Below are 14,782 nucleotides of genomic sequence, written 5' to 3' on the forward strand. Positions count from 1 at the left end.
GGAATTTACACAGATCACTTTGTTTCCCATCTCTAGGGTCTTCTTACACTTTCTTTGAAAACTAAAATACAGAAGACGTAAATCATACTATCTTCTCACAACACATAATCAGGGAGGGTTTCTTCGCAGTCGAAATGTACTCAAGCTTCCTCTGCCACCGACTCATCTCTGTGCCATCCGCCCACTTGCCCACCTGGCAAACATTCATCCAAAGCCTACTAACTCTCAGGCACTGCTGGGACAAACAAGAACAAAACTCCGCCTCGGCAAGGTGAGGGTGAGGGAGCCAAATAAACAGCTTCAAAGGACAAGAGATGCCCAAAGGAGAAAAAAAAGAAACCATGTAAGAAATGGGTGAATAAAGGAGAAAGCCAGAAAAAGCTCTGAAGCAGAGACAACTGGGTCTGAGTGTAGGGAGGAATGGAACTCCAGCCAGAGGGAACAGCATTTGCAAAGGAGCAGAGGGACAGGAAGTGTGCAGGCCCCGCCCTCACATTCACATCTGGGTGGAGGCTTTTCCCGGAGGGTGATGGAGGCCTGAGACCCTGGAGGTGCACAGGGCTCCATCTGAAGGACCTGCATGGACACGTTGTCTGCACTCCTCGCAGACGGTGGCAAACTGTTGTCTGTGGTTGAGCTCGGGAGGGACGTGGCCAGAAGTGCCCTTTTAAAGAACTGAGTCTGGAATCTAACTGGAAGGGACAACCACACGCACCAGGTAGACGAAGAAAGCCTGGGTGAGAGGCAGCAACCCCAGGGAGGGAGGAGAAGAGGGCTCGGAGCTAGCTACACCTTGGCCAGGTGTCAGGGCTCGAAGACATCAACAGAGCCACCAGCAGGTGGGACATTTCCGTAGCTCGTGACTGTCCACGAAAGAGAGCAGTTAGGTGAGTGGAGAGCTCGTATCCCTCCCACCTGGCATGTCTTAGGGAGCAGCGGTCTGTAATAAGCCTCATTTCACCTTCAGGCGCTATTAGCAGAGTGAGGAGAAGGTACGAGGTGTTTTGCACTCAGCCAAGAAGGGCAAGGGCCACAAGACATGGTCCAGACTGAGGAAAAAGGAGCCGTGAGAAAGCCAAACCAAGGCGCCCTCTCTGCCCAGCCACACCGGCAGAGGGAAGGGGAGCCAGACGCAGGTGAGGGAGGCCCTGGCTGGCCCTGAGGCTTAAGAGCCACCTCTGGAATTTACTTTCAAAATGGGAAGCTGGGGCTCCCGGGTGGCTCAGTCAGTGAAGCATCCGGCTCTTGGCTTCAGGTCATGACCTCGTGGTTTGTGGGACGGAGCCCCACGTCAGGCTCCGTGCTGATACCGTAGAGCCTGCTTGAGATTCTCTCTCTCTGACCCTCCCCCACTCTCTCCCAAAATGATAAAACTTAGGGAAAAAAACGGAAAGCTGCTGAAAGCTGGGGAAGAAGTAAGGCTTTGTTTGGGGTGGGGGTAAAGTTTGACATCACTTCTTAAGCTAAACAACTCGTAAGATCGACGAACGTTCACAGAGAACACACCCTGATGCGTAGCATCCAGATCAAGGAGTGTTGTCATGACAACTCCAGAAGCCCCCAGTCTCCCACAGACCCACGCTTCAAGGGGAACCGCGGTCACGACTTCCAGCACCAAGGATCAGCCTGGCCAGTTTTTGAACTTCATGTCCGTGGCATTCCACGCTCCGTACTCTTTGTCCAGCTTATCTGGGCCAACACCGTTTGGCTATTCACACACACGGTATACAGCAAGAGGGCCACTTTTTCACTGCCGTGTCGTGTTCCATTGTGTGAACATCCTGGCCATCCACTCTGCCACCACAGGACACGTGGGTCGGTCCCGGTCTGGAGCTGCGGCAAACTGTGCTGCTGCCTTAAGGCTGCTGAGCCCCCACGGCCCCGGCCCCAGATCTGAGGTGCTGAGTCCGCGGCCCGCTCTACGACACTGCTCCCACCGCCCTACCAAGTACTTTGCGCAGTTGCGGGCAGAGCCTTGGTGGTTCATGCGGTACCTTTGCGGGGCTATAAAAAGATGCCCCTTCGTCAAGTAAGTTCTTTGCGACTGTATTGTCGTACAACGCGAGCAACTCCTGCCCTGGGGAGCTTTCCAGAGCTCTGGGGACAGTGGCCTGGCTCGCTCTTAAACATACTGAGGCCACATGTCACGATCTATCACACACCCCGGGTGAGGGGGGCAGGTAAAGTCTGAACCACAAGGAGGGTGGTTCTTCAAGGCAGGTGACAGAGGAGAGATGTGATCGTACGTACTGCCCAGAATATGTGCGTATCGTGTGCGTCACGTGACTTTATCCGGGCAGGTAACTCCCCGCTGCTGCTCAGGTAATCTGCGAGCGGCCCAGAGTCTGCACACAGGCTGCACACGCCCTCACGGAAGTGAGCACGTACACGACGTGAGGCATGCCCTTTTACGTGCAAGGCCCTTGAACCGTGCACAACGTGAACGCTCAGACAAGGCGGTCCTGTTACTAGGTCTTAGGGAAGCAGAAAATAATGACAAGCCTCTGACTTTAAGGCGCTCAGAGTCTAAGATGGGAGACAGAGGGGAGGATTGGTTACTTACCTAATGTGACAATAAAAGTCTTCCCAAAGAATTATGGGGATCTGAAACAGAATAGCAGCCGGAGAACGGAGAGAAGTGGGTGGGTTCAACAGCAGCTAAGAACTAGAACCTGTCAGGGTTGGTGACGTTCACCAGAGGACTGCTTTGGAAGAGGCGGCCAGGTTTTTGGTCTGGAAACCAGAGCTGATGGCAGTCCCGTCCTCCGAGCCACGACAACCGTCGGCACAGGGAGCACCGTCCAGAAAGCAGCCTTGGTGGGGACGGAGGAGGGCAGTTATCGGGAAGTGAGGACACGTCTGGGGGAGGCTGATTCAGAAGACTGCCGTTCGGTGCAAAGGAAACAGCAGCTGGAGGTGAGAAGCCGGGCTCCCGCCCCCAGCTCTGGCACTTGGCTCCGTGAGCTGGGCCAAAACTTCCCCTCTTGGAGCTTGGGTTTCCGGCTGGGCAACAAGCCTCCCTCTGTGTCCTTGACAGGGCTGCTCGGGAGATCACAGGTGAAGCCGCCTGTGACATCACCCTCCTCTGTAACGCACAACACCCTGGCCAACTATTAGAGTTACTAATAAGTTCAGGACTCAGAATCAGTAACAACGGCTTTAATCAAGTCAAGAGACCACACCAGGGCAAACTGCAGACGGGCTCAGTGGAAAAGGCACCAAACTGAATGTAGAAACACGGGTATTTCATGCTCACTCTGTGTGCCTCCTCTTTAAATATTCGATAACCGTGCTTCAAAAGTTAAAGTATCTTCCTTGCTAAAGAAAAAAAAAAGGGGCGCCTGGGTGGCTCAGTCGGTCGAGCATCCGACTTCAGCTCAGGTCACCATCTCGCGGTCCGTGAGTTCGAGCCCCGCGTCGGGCTCTGGGCTGATGGCTCAGAGCCTGGAGCCTGTTTCCGATTCTGTGTCTCCTTCTCTCTCTGCCCCTCCCCCGTTCATGCTCTGTCTCTCTCTGTCTCAAAAATAAATAAATGTTAAAAAAAAATTAAAAAAAAAAAAAAAAAGAAAAGCACAGAGAGAGAAAAACTTAAGTCATTTGACTTCATGTTTAAAACACGTGCCTGCAGCCGGGCCCAGGATGTTCAGTTCTGAGCAGTACTTGAGTTTCGAGAAGCCGACTGCTTCCCGACCAGCCAGAATCTGGTTCAATCTGTAGGACTCTGGGCAACTTAAAAGCAACAAATTCTTCCTTCCTTCTGGAACCTGGCAAGACCGTTGTCTCTGCTAGGAACAAATACCATTCCCGGCCCGATTCACTTATGCCTCCCAGAATTCTCAGCTTAAAACTCCCCTCTGCAGAAGGACCTTCCTGCCCACCCAATCTCAGAGACCCTGCTGTCCACTGTATAGTGTGTGCTATACACTCCTGCTGTATAGTGTGGGACTCCTCTGGAGTCACCTCCCCGGGAGGCTCCGGGGGACAGGAGCACCTGCGGTGGGGTACAGGGCAGTGCAGGAACACGGCTGGCACGAGGCGGTGCACACGGGAGGCCCCCGGGAAACAGCAGAGCTCTGCCCCGGGACTTAAGACGCGGCCCAAACGAAACATCCCCAAGTGAAGCTCACACATAACTATGATCAAAGTCGCACAACTACAGTCCGTCAGTCAGCCAAGAAGAGGAACGCAGCTGTGACACAGGCCACTATATGGCTGGACCGTGAGAACATCATGCTAAGTGAAATAAGCCAGACACAGGAGGACACACACTGCATCATTCTGCTCACACGAGGCATCTAGAACAGACAACCCGAGAGAGACAAAGCGGCAATGGAGATGACCAGGGCCCAGGGCAATTGCAACTACCGTCTAGTGCGGAGAGTGTTTGTACGGATGATGAAAAAGCCTGCAGGGCAGACGGGGGTGACGATTCCAAGAACAACGTGAATGTACCTCATGCAGCTGAATTATACACTCGCGAGTGGCTAAAATGACACGTACTATGTACAATTCACTTTCATAAAAAATGGGGAAAAACCATCTAACTATTCACGTTTAGCTAACTAGCGTTTGGAGAATGGTTCCCTTTCTAAACACAGCTACACATGCAGAGACTGGACCTCAGGATGGGGCGCTGACAGGGGGGCAAAGTCCCCTCCCGGAGTGAAGTCGAATCTGCCGATGGCACACACACCCATGCAAGGGCACCACCCCCCCCCCCCACCGCCACTGCCACCGCCAGGATGCTGACCGTCACCCCCACCGTCACCCCCACTGTCACCCCTGCCACCAGGACGCTGAAACACATGACAGGGAACAGCTTCTGCAGAGCCACGCTCCTAAGACACTTGGCAGCTTTAGGCACTCGAGTTGCCCACAAACATCCCAGTTATAAAGCCAACCAGCACAGGTGAGACCAGCATTTCTGTGTTGCCGTCCGAATTTATTCCTGAGCCGAAAAATACCAAGTGGATGAACCCTTAAACAGAATCTGATCAGAGGTCTTGGTTTCTTTTCTTCTTGTTTGCCCCTCAACGGCTTATTATGAAAATTTTCAAACTACAGAGAAGTGGAAAGAATGACTCGGTGACACCCCATAAACCCACCACCCAGGAGAGCCCCTCCGCGTGGCAGGGAAGGAGGGCAGCACCCACTGTTCTCATGTTCTTTCCATCTTCCACCGTCGACTTACAGCAAGCGCTGGCCCTGCGACCACCACGGGCACCGTCCTGTCTCCGTAGGCCAATATGTAAAATAGCACCTCTGGGTAAACTGTTCCTGCCTGAACAATCTGGAAAGCAGGAAACTTTCCTTCGGTCTCATAAAGAACGAAAGTATTTTCGCAGCCTGAGACCTTGTATTTTAGGTTTTAGTTTGAAGACAATCGATTTCATGGCCAAATTATGAACTTAGGAAAGAATTTTTCGTGGGAATACTCACCAAACTAAGACTGCGGCTGGGAATTAGTTCCTCTGACACACCGCCATATCATTTTAATAAGTTCTTTCATCAAGAACTTCCTAAACACGACGACCCTACGGCCTCGTGGACACGGGTTTTAAGAAATGAGGGTACCAGGCAAGGTAGGTCTGGTTTTAGAAATTTGTTTGGTATCAGCAATCGATTTGAACATGCTTTAAAAGAAACTGTAAGACTCCAGAATTTTAAAACTACAGCACAACCCACAAAACAAAAACTCCTCATTTTCAAACCTGGAGCGGAGACAACTACTTCAGTACAGGTGGCTCATAGAAAACTGTTACGAGCGATTATCTGAAGCATCTATTAATTTGGTGCCATCCAATCCAATCCCGATCCTGGAAAGTGCTAAAGGGGTTCACGAACTTTTACTCTGATTTCTCTTAGTGCTTCGTAGACCCACACTGGTTGCTTAACGCCTATCAAGCACCAACCACAGAATCCATCAGACCCACGTCTCTCAGGACCCACACTAATGATAAACATTGGCATTTTTTTTAAAATGGTATTTCTTGGGACTAAAATTCCACTTATAATTGAAATCATATCCTTCCCATAATGAACTAGCAAAGCTGAAACTACATCAGGCGGCCGGGCCAGGCCTCCGGCCAGATGCTGAACATCAGAATCACAAACCACCACGCTGATGGGCCTCTCCATTGTGTCCAGGCCAGGAAACCACACAACGGGGGCCATACCCCTCATAACGAGGGTCTTGGAGGAAATCAATGATTACATTTCTCTGGGGATCCAGGAAAACCCCCCCCCAAGACAGTGCCATCACAAGGCTGTAGTGGGCTGAGAAGTGCCATAGGTGTGCCAAAAACTTTGCTGGATATTATGAGGTCTCACCCAGATGGAACAAGCTTACTATCTAGATAAGCTTACTATCTAGAAGAAAAACAAACCATCACATTCTCTATAGTTCTGCACCCGATATCTGTAGGATACGTATGTATGCATTATGAGCAACGGCATAAAAAAAAAAAATGGAACCACAGAAGTCTGTACTCAAGATTACTCAAGTGACCAGGTTGTAGATAAATTTATTATCCGTTATTTGCAGCATTCCTAACAGCAAGCAAGCAGCTGTACAGGATGGGTCTCCTTATCTTCAACTCCATACCCGAGCAAGGGTTTTCAATCTTTGGGAAGGCCCTACTTCCTCCCCCTCCAAATTTCAGACATACGCCAGCTAGGGAGTCAGGACACCCATCCCATTTGAGAGCCCCTGCTATGGACAGAGGTAACGCTGTGACTGTGCAAAGAATCCGAGTACATGTGCCTGTTTGGGAAAAATCTGTTACAGAAAGGATCATTTCAGCAAAACTGGAAAGGCTAAAGGCTATGATTTGATGAAGGAAGTGTGAAGCTATTCTTAGAGCCTGGAACTTCCTGTGAAAAGGCTCAAACATACAAGAGAAAGATGAACAGGCAGACAGTGTCGGGGAGGGGGCAGGTACCGTCTGGGTACATTTAATGAAAACACAGGAGTGAGACTCCTGAGGTAGGATGAGGTTAATTAGTAATGCAACCCGCTGGTCCTTAGCATTCCTAATCAGGAAAACTGCCTGGAGGCAGGGAGGCCAATACTCCAACGAAGGCCCACTCCAGTCAAAAGCCAACTTACATCCGTAAGATCTTTGCCATCCTTGCTAACTTAGAGGCTACAGAATCTACACTATGCCAAAATATAACAATAACTAGCTGTCCATAAACTTACACCACTGCTACAAAATACGAGATGTTTCACTTGTCCTCCAGAGAAATTCCTCTGAATGTCAAACGCTAGCACATGAGAGAGAAGTATTTAATTAGCTTAAAAAACTGCTTGTCACCATTAGGTGGCCATGGTCTAGATGGTAAGCAACATAAGGTTTTGTTTTCATGTGGTGACCGGCCAACATTCAGCAATGTCAAATTTCTGTCCTAATTTTAGTATCACCAACATTATCTCTATTTCCACTATTAACCCGTTTGAATAATACTTCCAAATGAAATGATAAATCGAATAACAGTCGCTTTAAAAAAACAATCCTGAGAGAATAGCTAACACTTAATGAGACTGGTGGTCCAAGCAGGGCTACGGTCAAATACCAGGAGCCATTCAAAGGCGCCGTGTGTGGGGCGCCTGGGTGGCGCAGTCGGTTAAGCGTCCGACTTCAGCCAGGTCACGATCTCGCGGTCCGTGAGTTCGAGCCCCGCGTCGGGCTCTGGGCTGATGGCTCGGAGCCTGGAGCCTGTTTCCGATTCTGTGTCTCCCTCTCTCTCTGCCCCTCCCCCGTTCATGCTCTGTCTCTCTCTCTGTCCCAAAAATAAATAAACGTTCAAAGGCGCCATGTGTAATAATGGCCTGCTTCCTAGAGCATCATCCACCCGACATCCAATAGGAGCGGTGACCCCTGGACTTGTGCCACAGGGGCCCAGATCTGTCCAGAGGAATTACTGAGCAATAGGCTTTTTTAAAAGGGAAGGAGATTCAGAGACTTTTTTCAGCTGGAAGTCAGTCACTTTAGGGATTATCAAGCCCGACCCCTTCATTCTGCCGATCGGGATATCTTGCTCCTTCTTAAACAGATTTACAGTCAAGACAAATTAAATGCGCTGAGTTATCTTCTGTATTTCTTCAAGCCATTTTTTAGAGGTCAGGAAGGAATACTGTTGAGAAGTTTTACATCATCACCATGAAATAAAATATAAAAACGGCTTTTCGAAAACTATGTTGGTCTGGTTTTTCCAATACAAAGCAGAACACCCCCCCCCCCCCCCCGCCGAAGCTTTCCAAATCCTACCCAGTGTTTGTGGCGAATTTATCAGCTTCAACACCTTCCCCCCCCCCCCCCGCCCCCACCAGAATAGTGGGATCTAGAAGCCTAGGGCTGGCTATTTACAACACAGCATTTAAAATAACAAGTCATATTATTGTAGAAACACTCCCCTCCCACCAAAGGAAAGTCCCTCCCATCAACCCTGTGATTTGCTAAGGAAAGAAACATGTAGAGTTCCAATATACACTCAGGTCAAAACCATTTCCAACTAGATGCAGAGGCTAGTAGAATCTTTTCCAGTTCTGAAATTTCACGATTCTAGTAATTGACCTTAATAATTTTGCGTGATGTCTTCTGCAGATACTATCTTAAACGGCTTGACATTTGGAGATTTATTAAGTGTTCGGCAATTTTAATTTCAAAGGAATGCTGGTGTGTTCATGAAACAGTGTTCTATATACCTGGATAATGAGTCCAAATTTTAGGAGACGCTGAATAACGTAGTGTCTTGTTAATTATAATTTAAAACAGACTTTCTTAAACAGTCTCTGCATTCTTATTTTGTAAGATTGTTGTTACTACCTTACTACAACAGCCGCTAAACAAAAAATTAAAAGATACAAAGCCTCTTAGTCTCTTGATTTAGCCCTCAAAATCGGTGGTCCATCGTGGAGGGATTTACCCCGAGATTCAACTAAATATATGGACCAAGATGTACTTATACAAATTTCCTAACAATAAGCCATTGTTAAAGGAAGGCCCCTCATCTACTAAACTTTAAGTTTAAACCGAACACTTGTACAAAGACAACACACGTTTTGTGACTTTCATGTCAAATTTCAGTATATTTAAGTTTCTTAGTAAAATGTGGGTAAACATTCCTGTAAAAATGTAACGTATTTGCCGAATACTTTGGGAAAAGCGTTCTTTGGCCCCTGACTTTTTATCTGCAAACTCATAGTCTCTGCTTAACAGCACTATTAAACGATTTTTTTAAAGTCTAGATTACTACTATATTGAGAGCACACTCACTTATATCCTACATAGTGCGAAAATGTAAAAGTTCTTGTTTAACATTTTGTCATCACAAAGCTACAAATAAAGGGTACTTTCACCGTTACGCTTGCAAGAAGAAAAAAAAACTTCTAATTCGAAGCGCTCAGATCAGGTGGCCAGCAGCCCTCGAATACCGGGGCCCCCCCAACGCCGACAGGTGAGTTTCACCTCCTTCGGGGACCGGCCTTCCCCTCCTCCTCCTCCTGGGGCACTGGGGACTCGGAATCAACAAACTACAGGTTTGCTCCAGGCTGACACTCCCGCCCAACCCCGCGCGCCAGACTTCACCCCGAGGGAGATGCTCTTCCAGAAGTTCCGAAGGCAGGCTTGCGCAGAAGCGACTGGCAAAACTCGCCTTAACTCAGAATCCGCACCTCCGGGGTCCGGCAGGGGAGCCAACTGCACGTGAGGTTGCATCAGAAAAGACGAGCTCCAGAAAGTCGGCTAAACTAGGGCGCAGGAAAGGCGTGTTATGCAACGGCCGCCGCTCTCGCGGCCGAGAAGGCGCCCCTGACGCTCGGGCTGCGACCCGCGAGGACCCGGAGGCACACTCGGAGAGGTCGGGGCGCGCGCCGGCCGGGCGTCGCCGGGGGCCGTGCGGGCGGCGCGGCCCGCTGGGAGGAGGGTGGGGGGACGGGCGCACGGCCCGCGAGGCCACGACGCCGAGGCCTGTGCAGGGACGACGGCGCGGCCCCCGTAGACGGCGGCGCGGTGGACGCGGGATCCCGGCGCTGTCGGGCCGCGCGGCCGCGCCCGGCCGGGCCTGGGGGTAAAAGCCCAGCTCCCCCCGGGGCCGCCCCTGCCCCGCCGGGAGCCCGGCCGCCGCCGCCGCCGCCGCCGCCGCCGCCCGGCGCACAACAAAGCGGCGCAGCCCCGCCGGCCGGGCGCTCGCTCCCAACTTGCCCGGCCCCGCGGACGCCGGACGGCCCGCGACGACGCGCCGCCAGCGGAGGCGGCTCCGGGCCCGGGCCGGGCGGGGGCCGTGGCGAGGGAGTGGGGGGGGGGGGCAGGGCGCAAGGCTTCGCTCGGGACAAACTTCCTCGGCCGCCCCGCTCCCCGCCCCTCGGCCCGGCCGCCCCGCCGAGTCGGGCGCCTCTCCCGGAGCCGCGACCCGCGGCGGCCCGAGGGCGGGCGCGGGGAGCCCCAGGGCCCCGCCGGCCCGCGGAAACTTCCAGCCGCCCCGCCGCGGCCCCTGGCCGCACGCCCCCCGCCCCTGCCCCTTCACCTCCTGGGGCGCGGTCTACACCCTCCGGGGCGTCCTCGCCCGCGGCTCCGGGGCCTCGCGCGCCGGGGGACCGGGCGCCGGTGGCTGGAGCTGCTGTTGGCCCCGCGGGGACGGGGGAGCCCCGGGCGGCGGCGACGCGGGCGGCGGCTGCTCCATCTTCCCGGGGCGCTCACGCCGAGGTTCCAGCGCGCAGACCCAAGTGGGACATTCGCTACATTGTTGGCATTCCACGGGCGTCACGTGACCCCGCCTCCCGCGTCACTCTCGGCCGCATACCAGCCCGGGCGGGGCGCCTGCGGCCCTGGCTGCTCGGCGGCCGGCCCGCCCCGCTCCGCCCCGCCGCCGCTTCCTGCCTCCCGGTCGCGGCCGCCCCAGCCCGCCGCCACCTGCCCGCGGCCTCCCCGCCGGCGCTCGCGGACCTTTCTGCCACTCTGTCACCCGCCCCCGGCTCCAGTACTGCCCCTTCGACTGCGCTGCTATGAAAGTTGGTAACTCCGTCCTTAAAGCCGCCGTTAGGCATCTCAGACCAGCCTTGGTGGAGAAAGTAAGTTAACAGGCCTGAAGGAGCCACCGAGTTACCAAAGAGACGCCAGCTGCTGAGAGTGAGGGCAGAAGAGGACAGACGGCCGTTTGTCCGTGGCATCAAGCACTAAAGAAGGACGTCCGGATGTGTATCCAAATGTAATCAGTTTGAATTCAGTCCAGCCCCGCTGCCGTGGCTATTTGGTCTGCGGGAAGTGTCTCACGATGCGCGTGCTTCAAGACTGTGTGGATGGTCTCGTAGACCAGCAAGTGACTTTTGCAATCCAGCCCCTCACCTGTCTTTCCATTTGCGAGCCCTGGATGCGGCACAGGGCGTGTGCAGAGATTGTGCGGAGATGTGAGCTCGTACTTCCTGCCACGCACAGACTGCGGCAGGTGATGGTAGGGACTAGTATCGTTGTGAAAGCAAATCCAGTTTCCTTTTTCATTAACAAACTCTTGGGAAGTTTTTAAATTTTAATTTGAAAAGAACCGGTAACGAAGGTCATCGTGTCCGGACGTTTTTCACGACCTTACCAGTCCCCGGTCTGTCATCCTGTCCTCTCGCCTCTCTCGCCTCTCTCCCTGCCACCTAGGCTTCCAGCCCTGCCTCTGCCTTAGCTCTTCCGGGGGATCTTCCCACATAGCCCTCCTGTTTTCTCTCCGCTTGGAGCTCTGGTGATGAAACCATTCTTGTGCAACGTAGAATTCAATTTTATTTTTCAGTCTTATCCCGCACTCTATCCAGGCATCTTGCGCGGTTAAGTCCCCCGCGGATAATCCGTAATTACATCCCTCTTGCCCTCACCTGTGTACCTCTTCACTCCCACAGCGACCTTACTTTTTCCTCCCTGGCCCCCAGCGGGCTGGGCTGGTTGACATTCTTCTTTGCGTGTGTTTTCAGGTCCCGCCCTTGCTGTCTTCAAAGATGTCAACATAATTTAAAAAAAAAATTTTTTTTTTTTGGTCAAACAAATATTGTAAATAAAAGGAATTTAGTGGACCTTAAAATTATGCGTAAAAACCCTTACAAAATTTTGTAATTAGTTACAGCATTGTTTGCAATAGTGAAAAATCCAGAAGAACGTAAAATATCCAGCAATAGGGAATAGTGGGAAAATAAAAGGTAGATACTCACATGACAGTAGAGCTAAGTGAATGAACTAGCTGTATACTTTTCAAAGGATGAATGAGAGAATTCAATTGGAGAGTGGAAAAAAGTAAGTTGCAGAACTATATGTATATACTATGATACCGTATTCATAAATAAATACCACAGAACCTATACTAATCCCGTACTTTTATGAGTATGGACATGGAGACTGCAAGAAGATGCACCCAATTCAGGACAGCTGTTGCCTACGTGGAAGGAGGGAAACCAGACTGAGGAGGGAAGAACGAGGACTTCAACTTTACCTCTAGTGTGTTACTTCTTGTATTTAAAAAAGCGATGCAAAACTGTCAAAACCTTAAAATTTGTTGATTCCGGGCAAGTAGGTTCAATCATGCGTGCTGTGTTATCCTTTGTGCCTTTCTTTGAAAAAAATCTTTTGAAAATTTTCAAATATATATGGGAAACAAAGTGGAAACAAGTTAAGTTTCTAAATGGAAGCTTGCTTAGGGAAACTGACACACCTATGCAGGAGGATATTGTGATTAATGGTCATGTTTATTGTTTTTCTGGGTATGTGTTTATTGATGTGGAGTCATTCATTCCTTTGGGTTTTTTGTTTTTTTATTTTTTGAGTACTGCTATGAGTCATGGGCTAAAAGCAGGCACTGGGGATACCATGGAGAGCAAAACCACATGATTTATCCCCTGCTGGAGCTGACAGCCTTGTAGTGACATAATAGAGTACACTATCCAATTTTGTAAAATAATAAAGTATATATATTTATTTTCAAAAGCTATATACAAAAATATCTATTATATAACATGTAATACAAAAAAACTTAAACATACGTACATACGTATTTTTTTTTTTTTCTTTTTAAGTCCAGAAAAATATGCAGCAATGTTAAAAGTTGTAATTTCTGGATTTAGTGATTCTGGGTGATTTTTGTTTCGTTTATTTTATTATTTTTTTATGTACTTGATTTTTCTTTAAATTTTTTTTTTAATTAACAAAAAATTTTTTAAGTTTTTATTTTAGAGAGAGAGTGCGCGCATGCTCGTGCTTGCTCATGAGTGAAGGAGGGACAGAGAGAGAGGGAGACACAGAATCGGAAGCAGGCTCCAGGCTCTGAGCTGTCAGCACAGAGCCCGCCGCGGGGCTCGAACCTGTGAACCATGAGATCATGCCCTGAGCCGAAGTTGGACACCTAACCAGCTGAGCCACCCCAGTTCCCCATTTTTAAAAATTTTTTTGTAAGTTTTTAAATTCCAGTGTAGTTAACACACAGTGTTACATTAGTTTCAGGTATACAATATAGTGTTTCCACAATTCTATACGTCACTCAGTGCTCAACGTGATAAGTGTACTCTTTAATCTCGGTCACCTATTTCACCCTTTTAGGTGGTTTCTGTCTGATAGTTCTTAATACTTCTAAACAGAATAGTTAACAAAAATTATGTTTAATTAAATAATCAACTAAGTAAGTACATCCACACAATTCATCGAGCTGAGAAGAGGAGGAGAGAACACAAGTCCAGCTGAGCACGAGGCCTACCGCAGTGGCAATGTTTCAATGTGTAAATAATTAACATCCCATGTATATAGATGTATGTGTGCGTCCTTACTCTATACCAGCTGTTGCCCTAAATTTGTGTATGATCTCATTTAATCCTCTAGACAACTATGTTATGAACCCCATTTTCTGGAAGAGGATCCTAAAACACAGAGTCCCAGTGACTCACCCAAGACCTAAGAGCTGGGATTCAAACCTTGGTAGATCTGGCTCCAAAGCTTAAAAACACGGGTCTCAGGAAGTCTTGATTGTAGTGTACTTATAAAGAAGGAAGCTGAAATCAAATAACTCCCTTATGCTTCATCTGAGGGAGGAGGAGCGGGCGTTCTAGAGGGAGGAACAAGAACTCAAAGGCATGTCTCCAGCAGCAGCCAGAGCAGAGAGAAGCAGCCGCTGCGAGCACAAGGGGCAATCCACTCCCAGGCAGGGCCCCCGCGGTTGTGAGGCCAGGATGTTTTAGAGGTTCTCACTGAGGCACCCGAGGAGGATGCCATCAGACTACCTACCTGCCCCCCACCCCTTCCCCAGGCTTTGAATGCAAGAAACCTGAATGATTATGGCTCAGCCTCTTTATGCCTTAGTGCCTGGAAAGCAGCATCCGGTCCTAAAAGGCCTACAAAACTGAAGATGAGGCACACTGATTTAATTTGTTTTATACCCAGGTATTTTGTTTCCTTGAGTAGTTTATAAATTCCACAGGAACAGGAACCATATTCTTCCCCTGAGACTACATACAAAGAACGTCTTAACTATCAATTTGAATGTATTCAATGCCCTTTACGGAATTTTTTTTTTAATTTTTTAATGTTTATTTATTTATTTTTGAAGGAGAGAGAGAGAGAGAGAGAGAGAGAGAGAGAGACAGTGTGAGTGGAGAAGGAGCAGAGAGAGAGGGAGACCCAGAATCTGAAGCAGGCTCCAGGCTCCGAGCTGTCGGCACAGAGCCCCACGCGGGGCTTGAACTCATGAACCGCAAGATCATGACCGGAGCTGAAGTCGGACGCTTAACCGACTGAGCCACCCAGGTGCTCTTGAATGCACTTTA

General features: G+C 50.1%; 1 protein-coding gene across 1 annotated transcript in view; it reads right to left on the minus strand.

Moving 5' to 3' along the window:
- LATS2 (large tumor suppressor kinase 2) overlaps positions 1-10,641 on the minus strand; it is a 77,823-nt gene extending 67,182 nt beyond the window's left edge. Inside the window, 1 exon segment of the mRNA XM_045452560.1 lies at positions 10,528-10,641. The gene's annotated coding sequence lies outside the window, so the exon portion shown is untranslated.
- Between the last annotated feature and the right edge of the window lie 4,141 nt (positions 10,642-14,782).

This window comes from Leopardus geoffroyi, chromosome A1, assembly GCF_018350155.1.
Source record: "Leopardus geoffroyi isolate Oge1 chromosome A1, O.geoffroyi_Oge1_pat1.0, whole genome shotgun sequence".
Lineage (NCBI taxonomy): Eukaryota > Metazoa > Chordata > Mammalia > Carnivora > Felidae > Leopardus > Leopardus geoffroyi.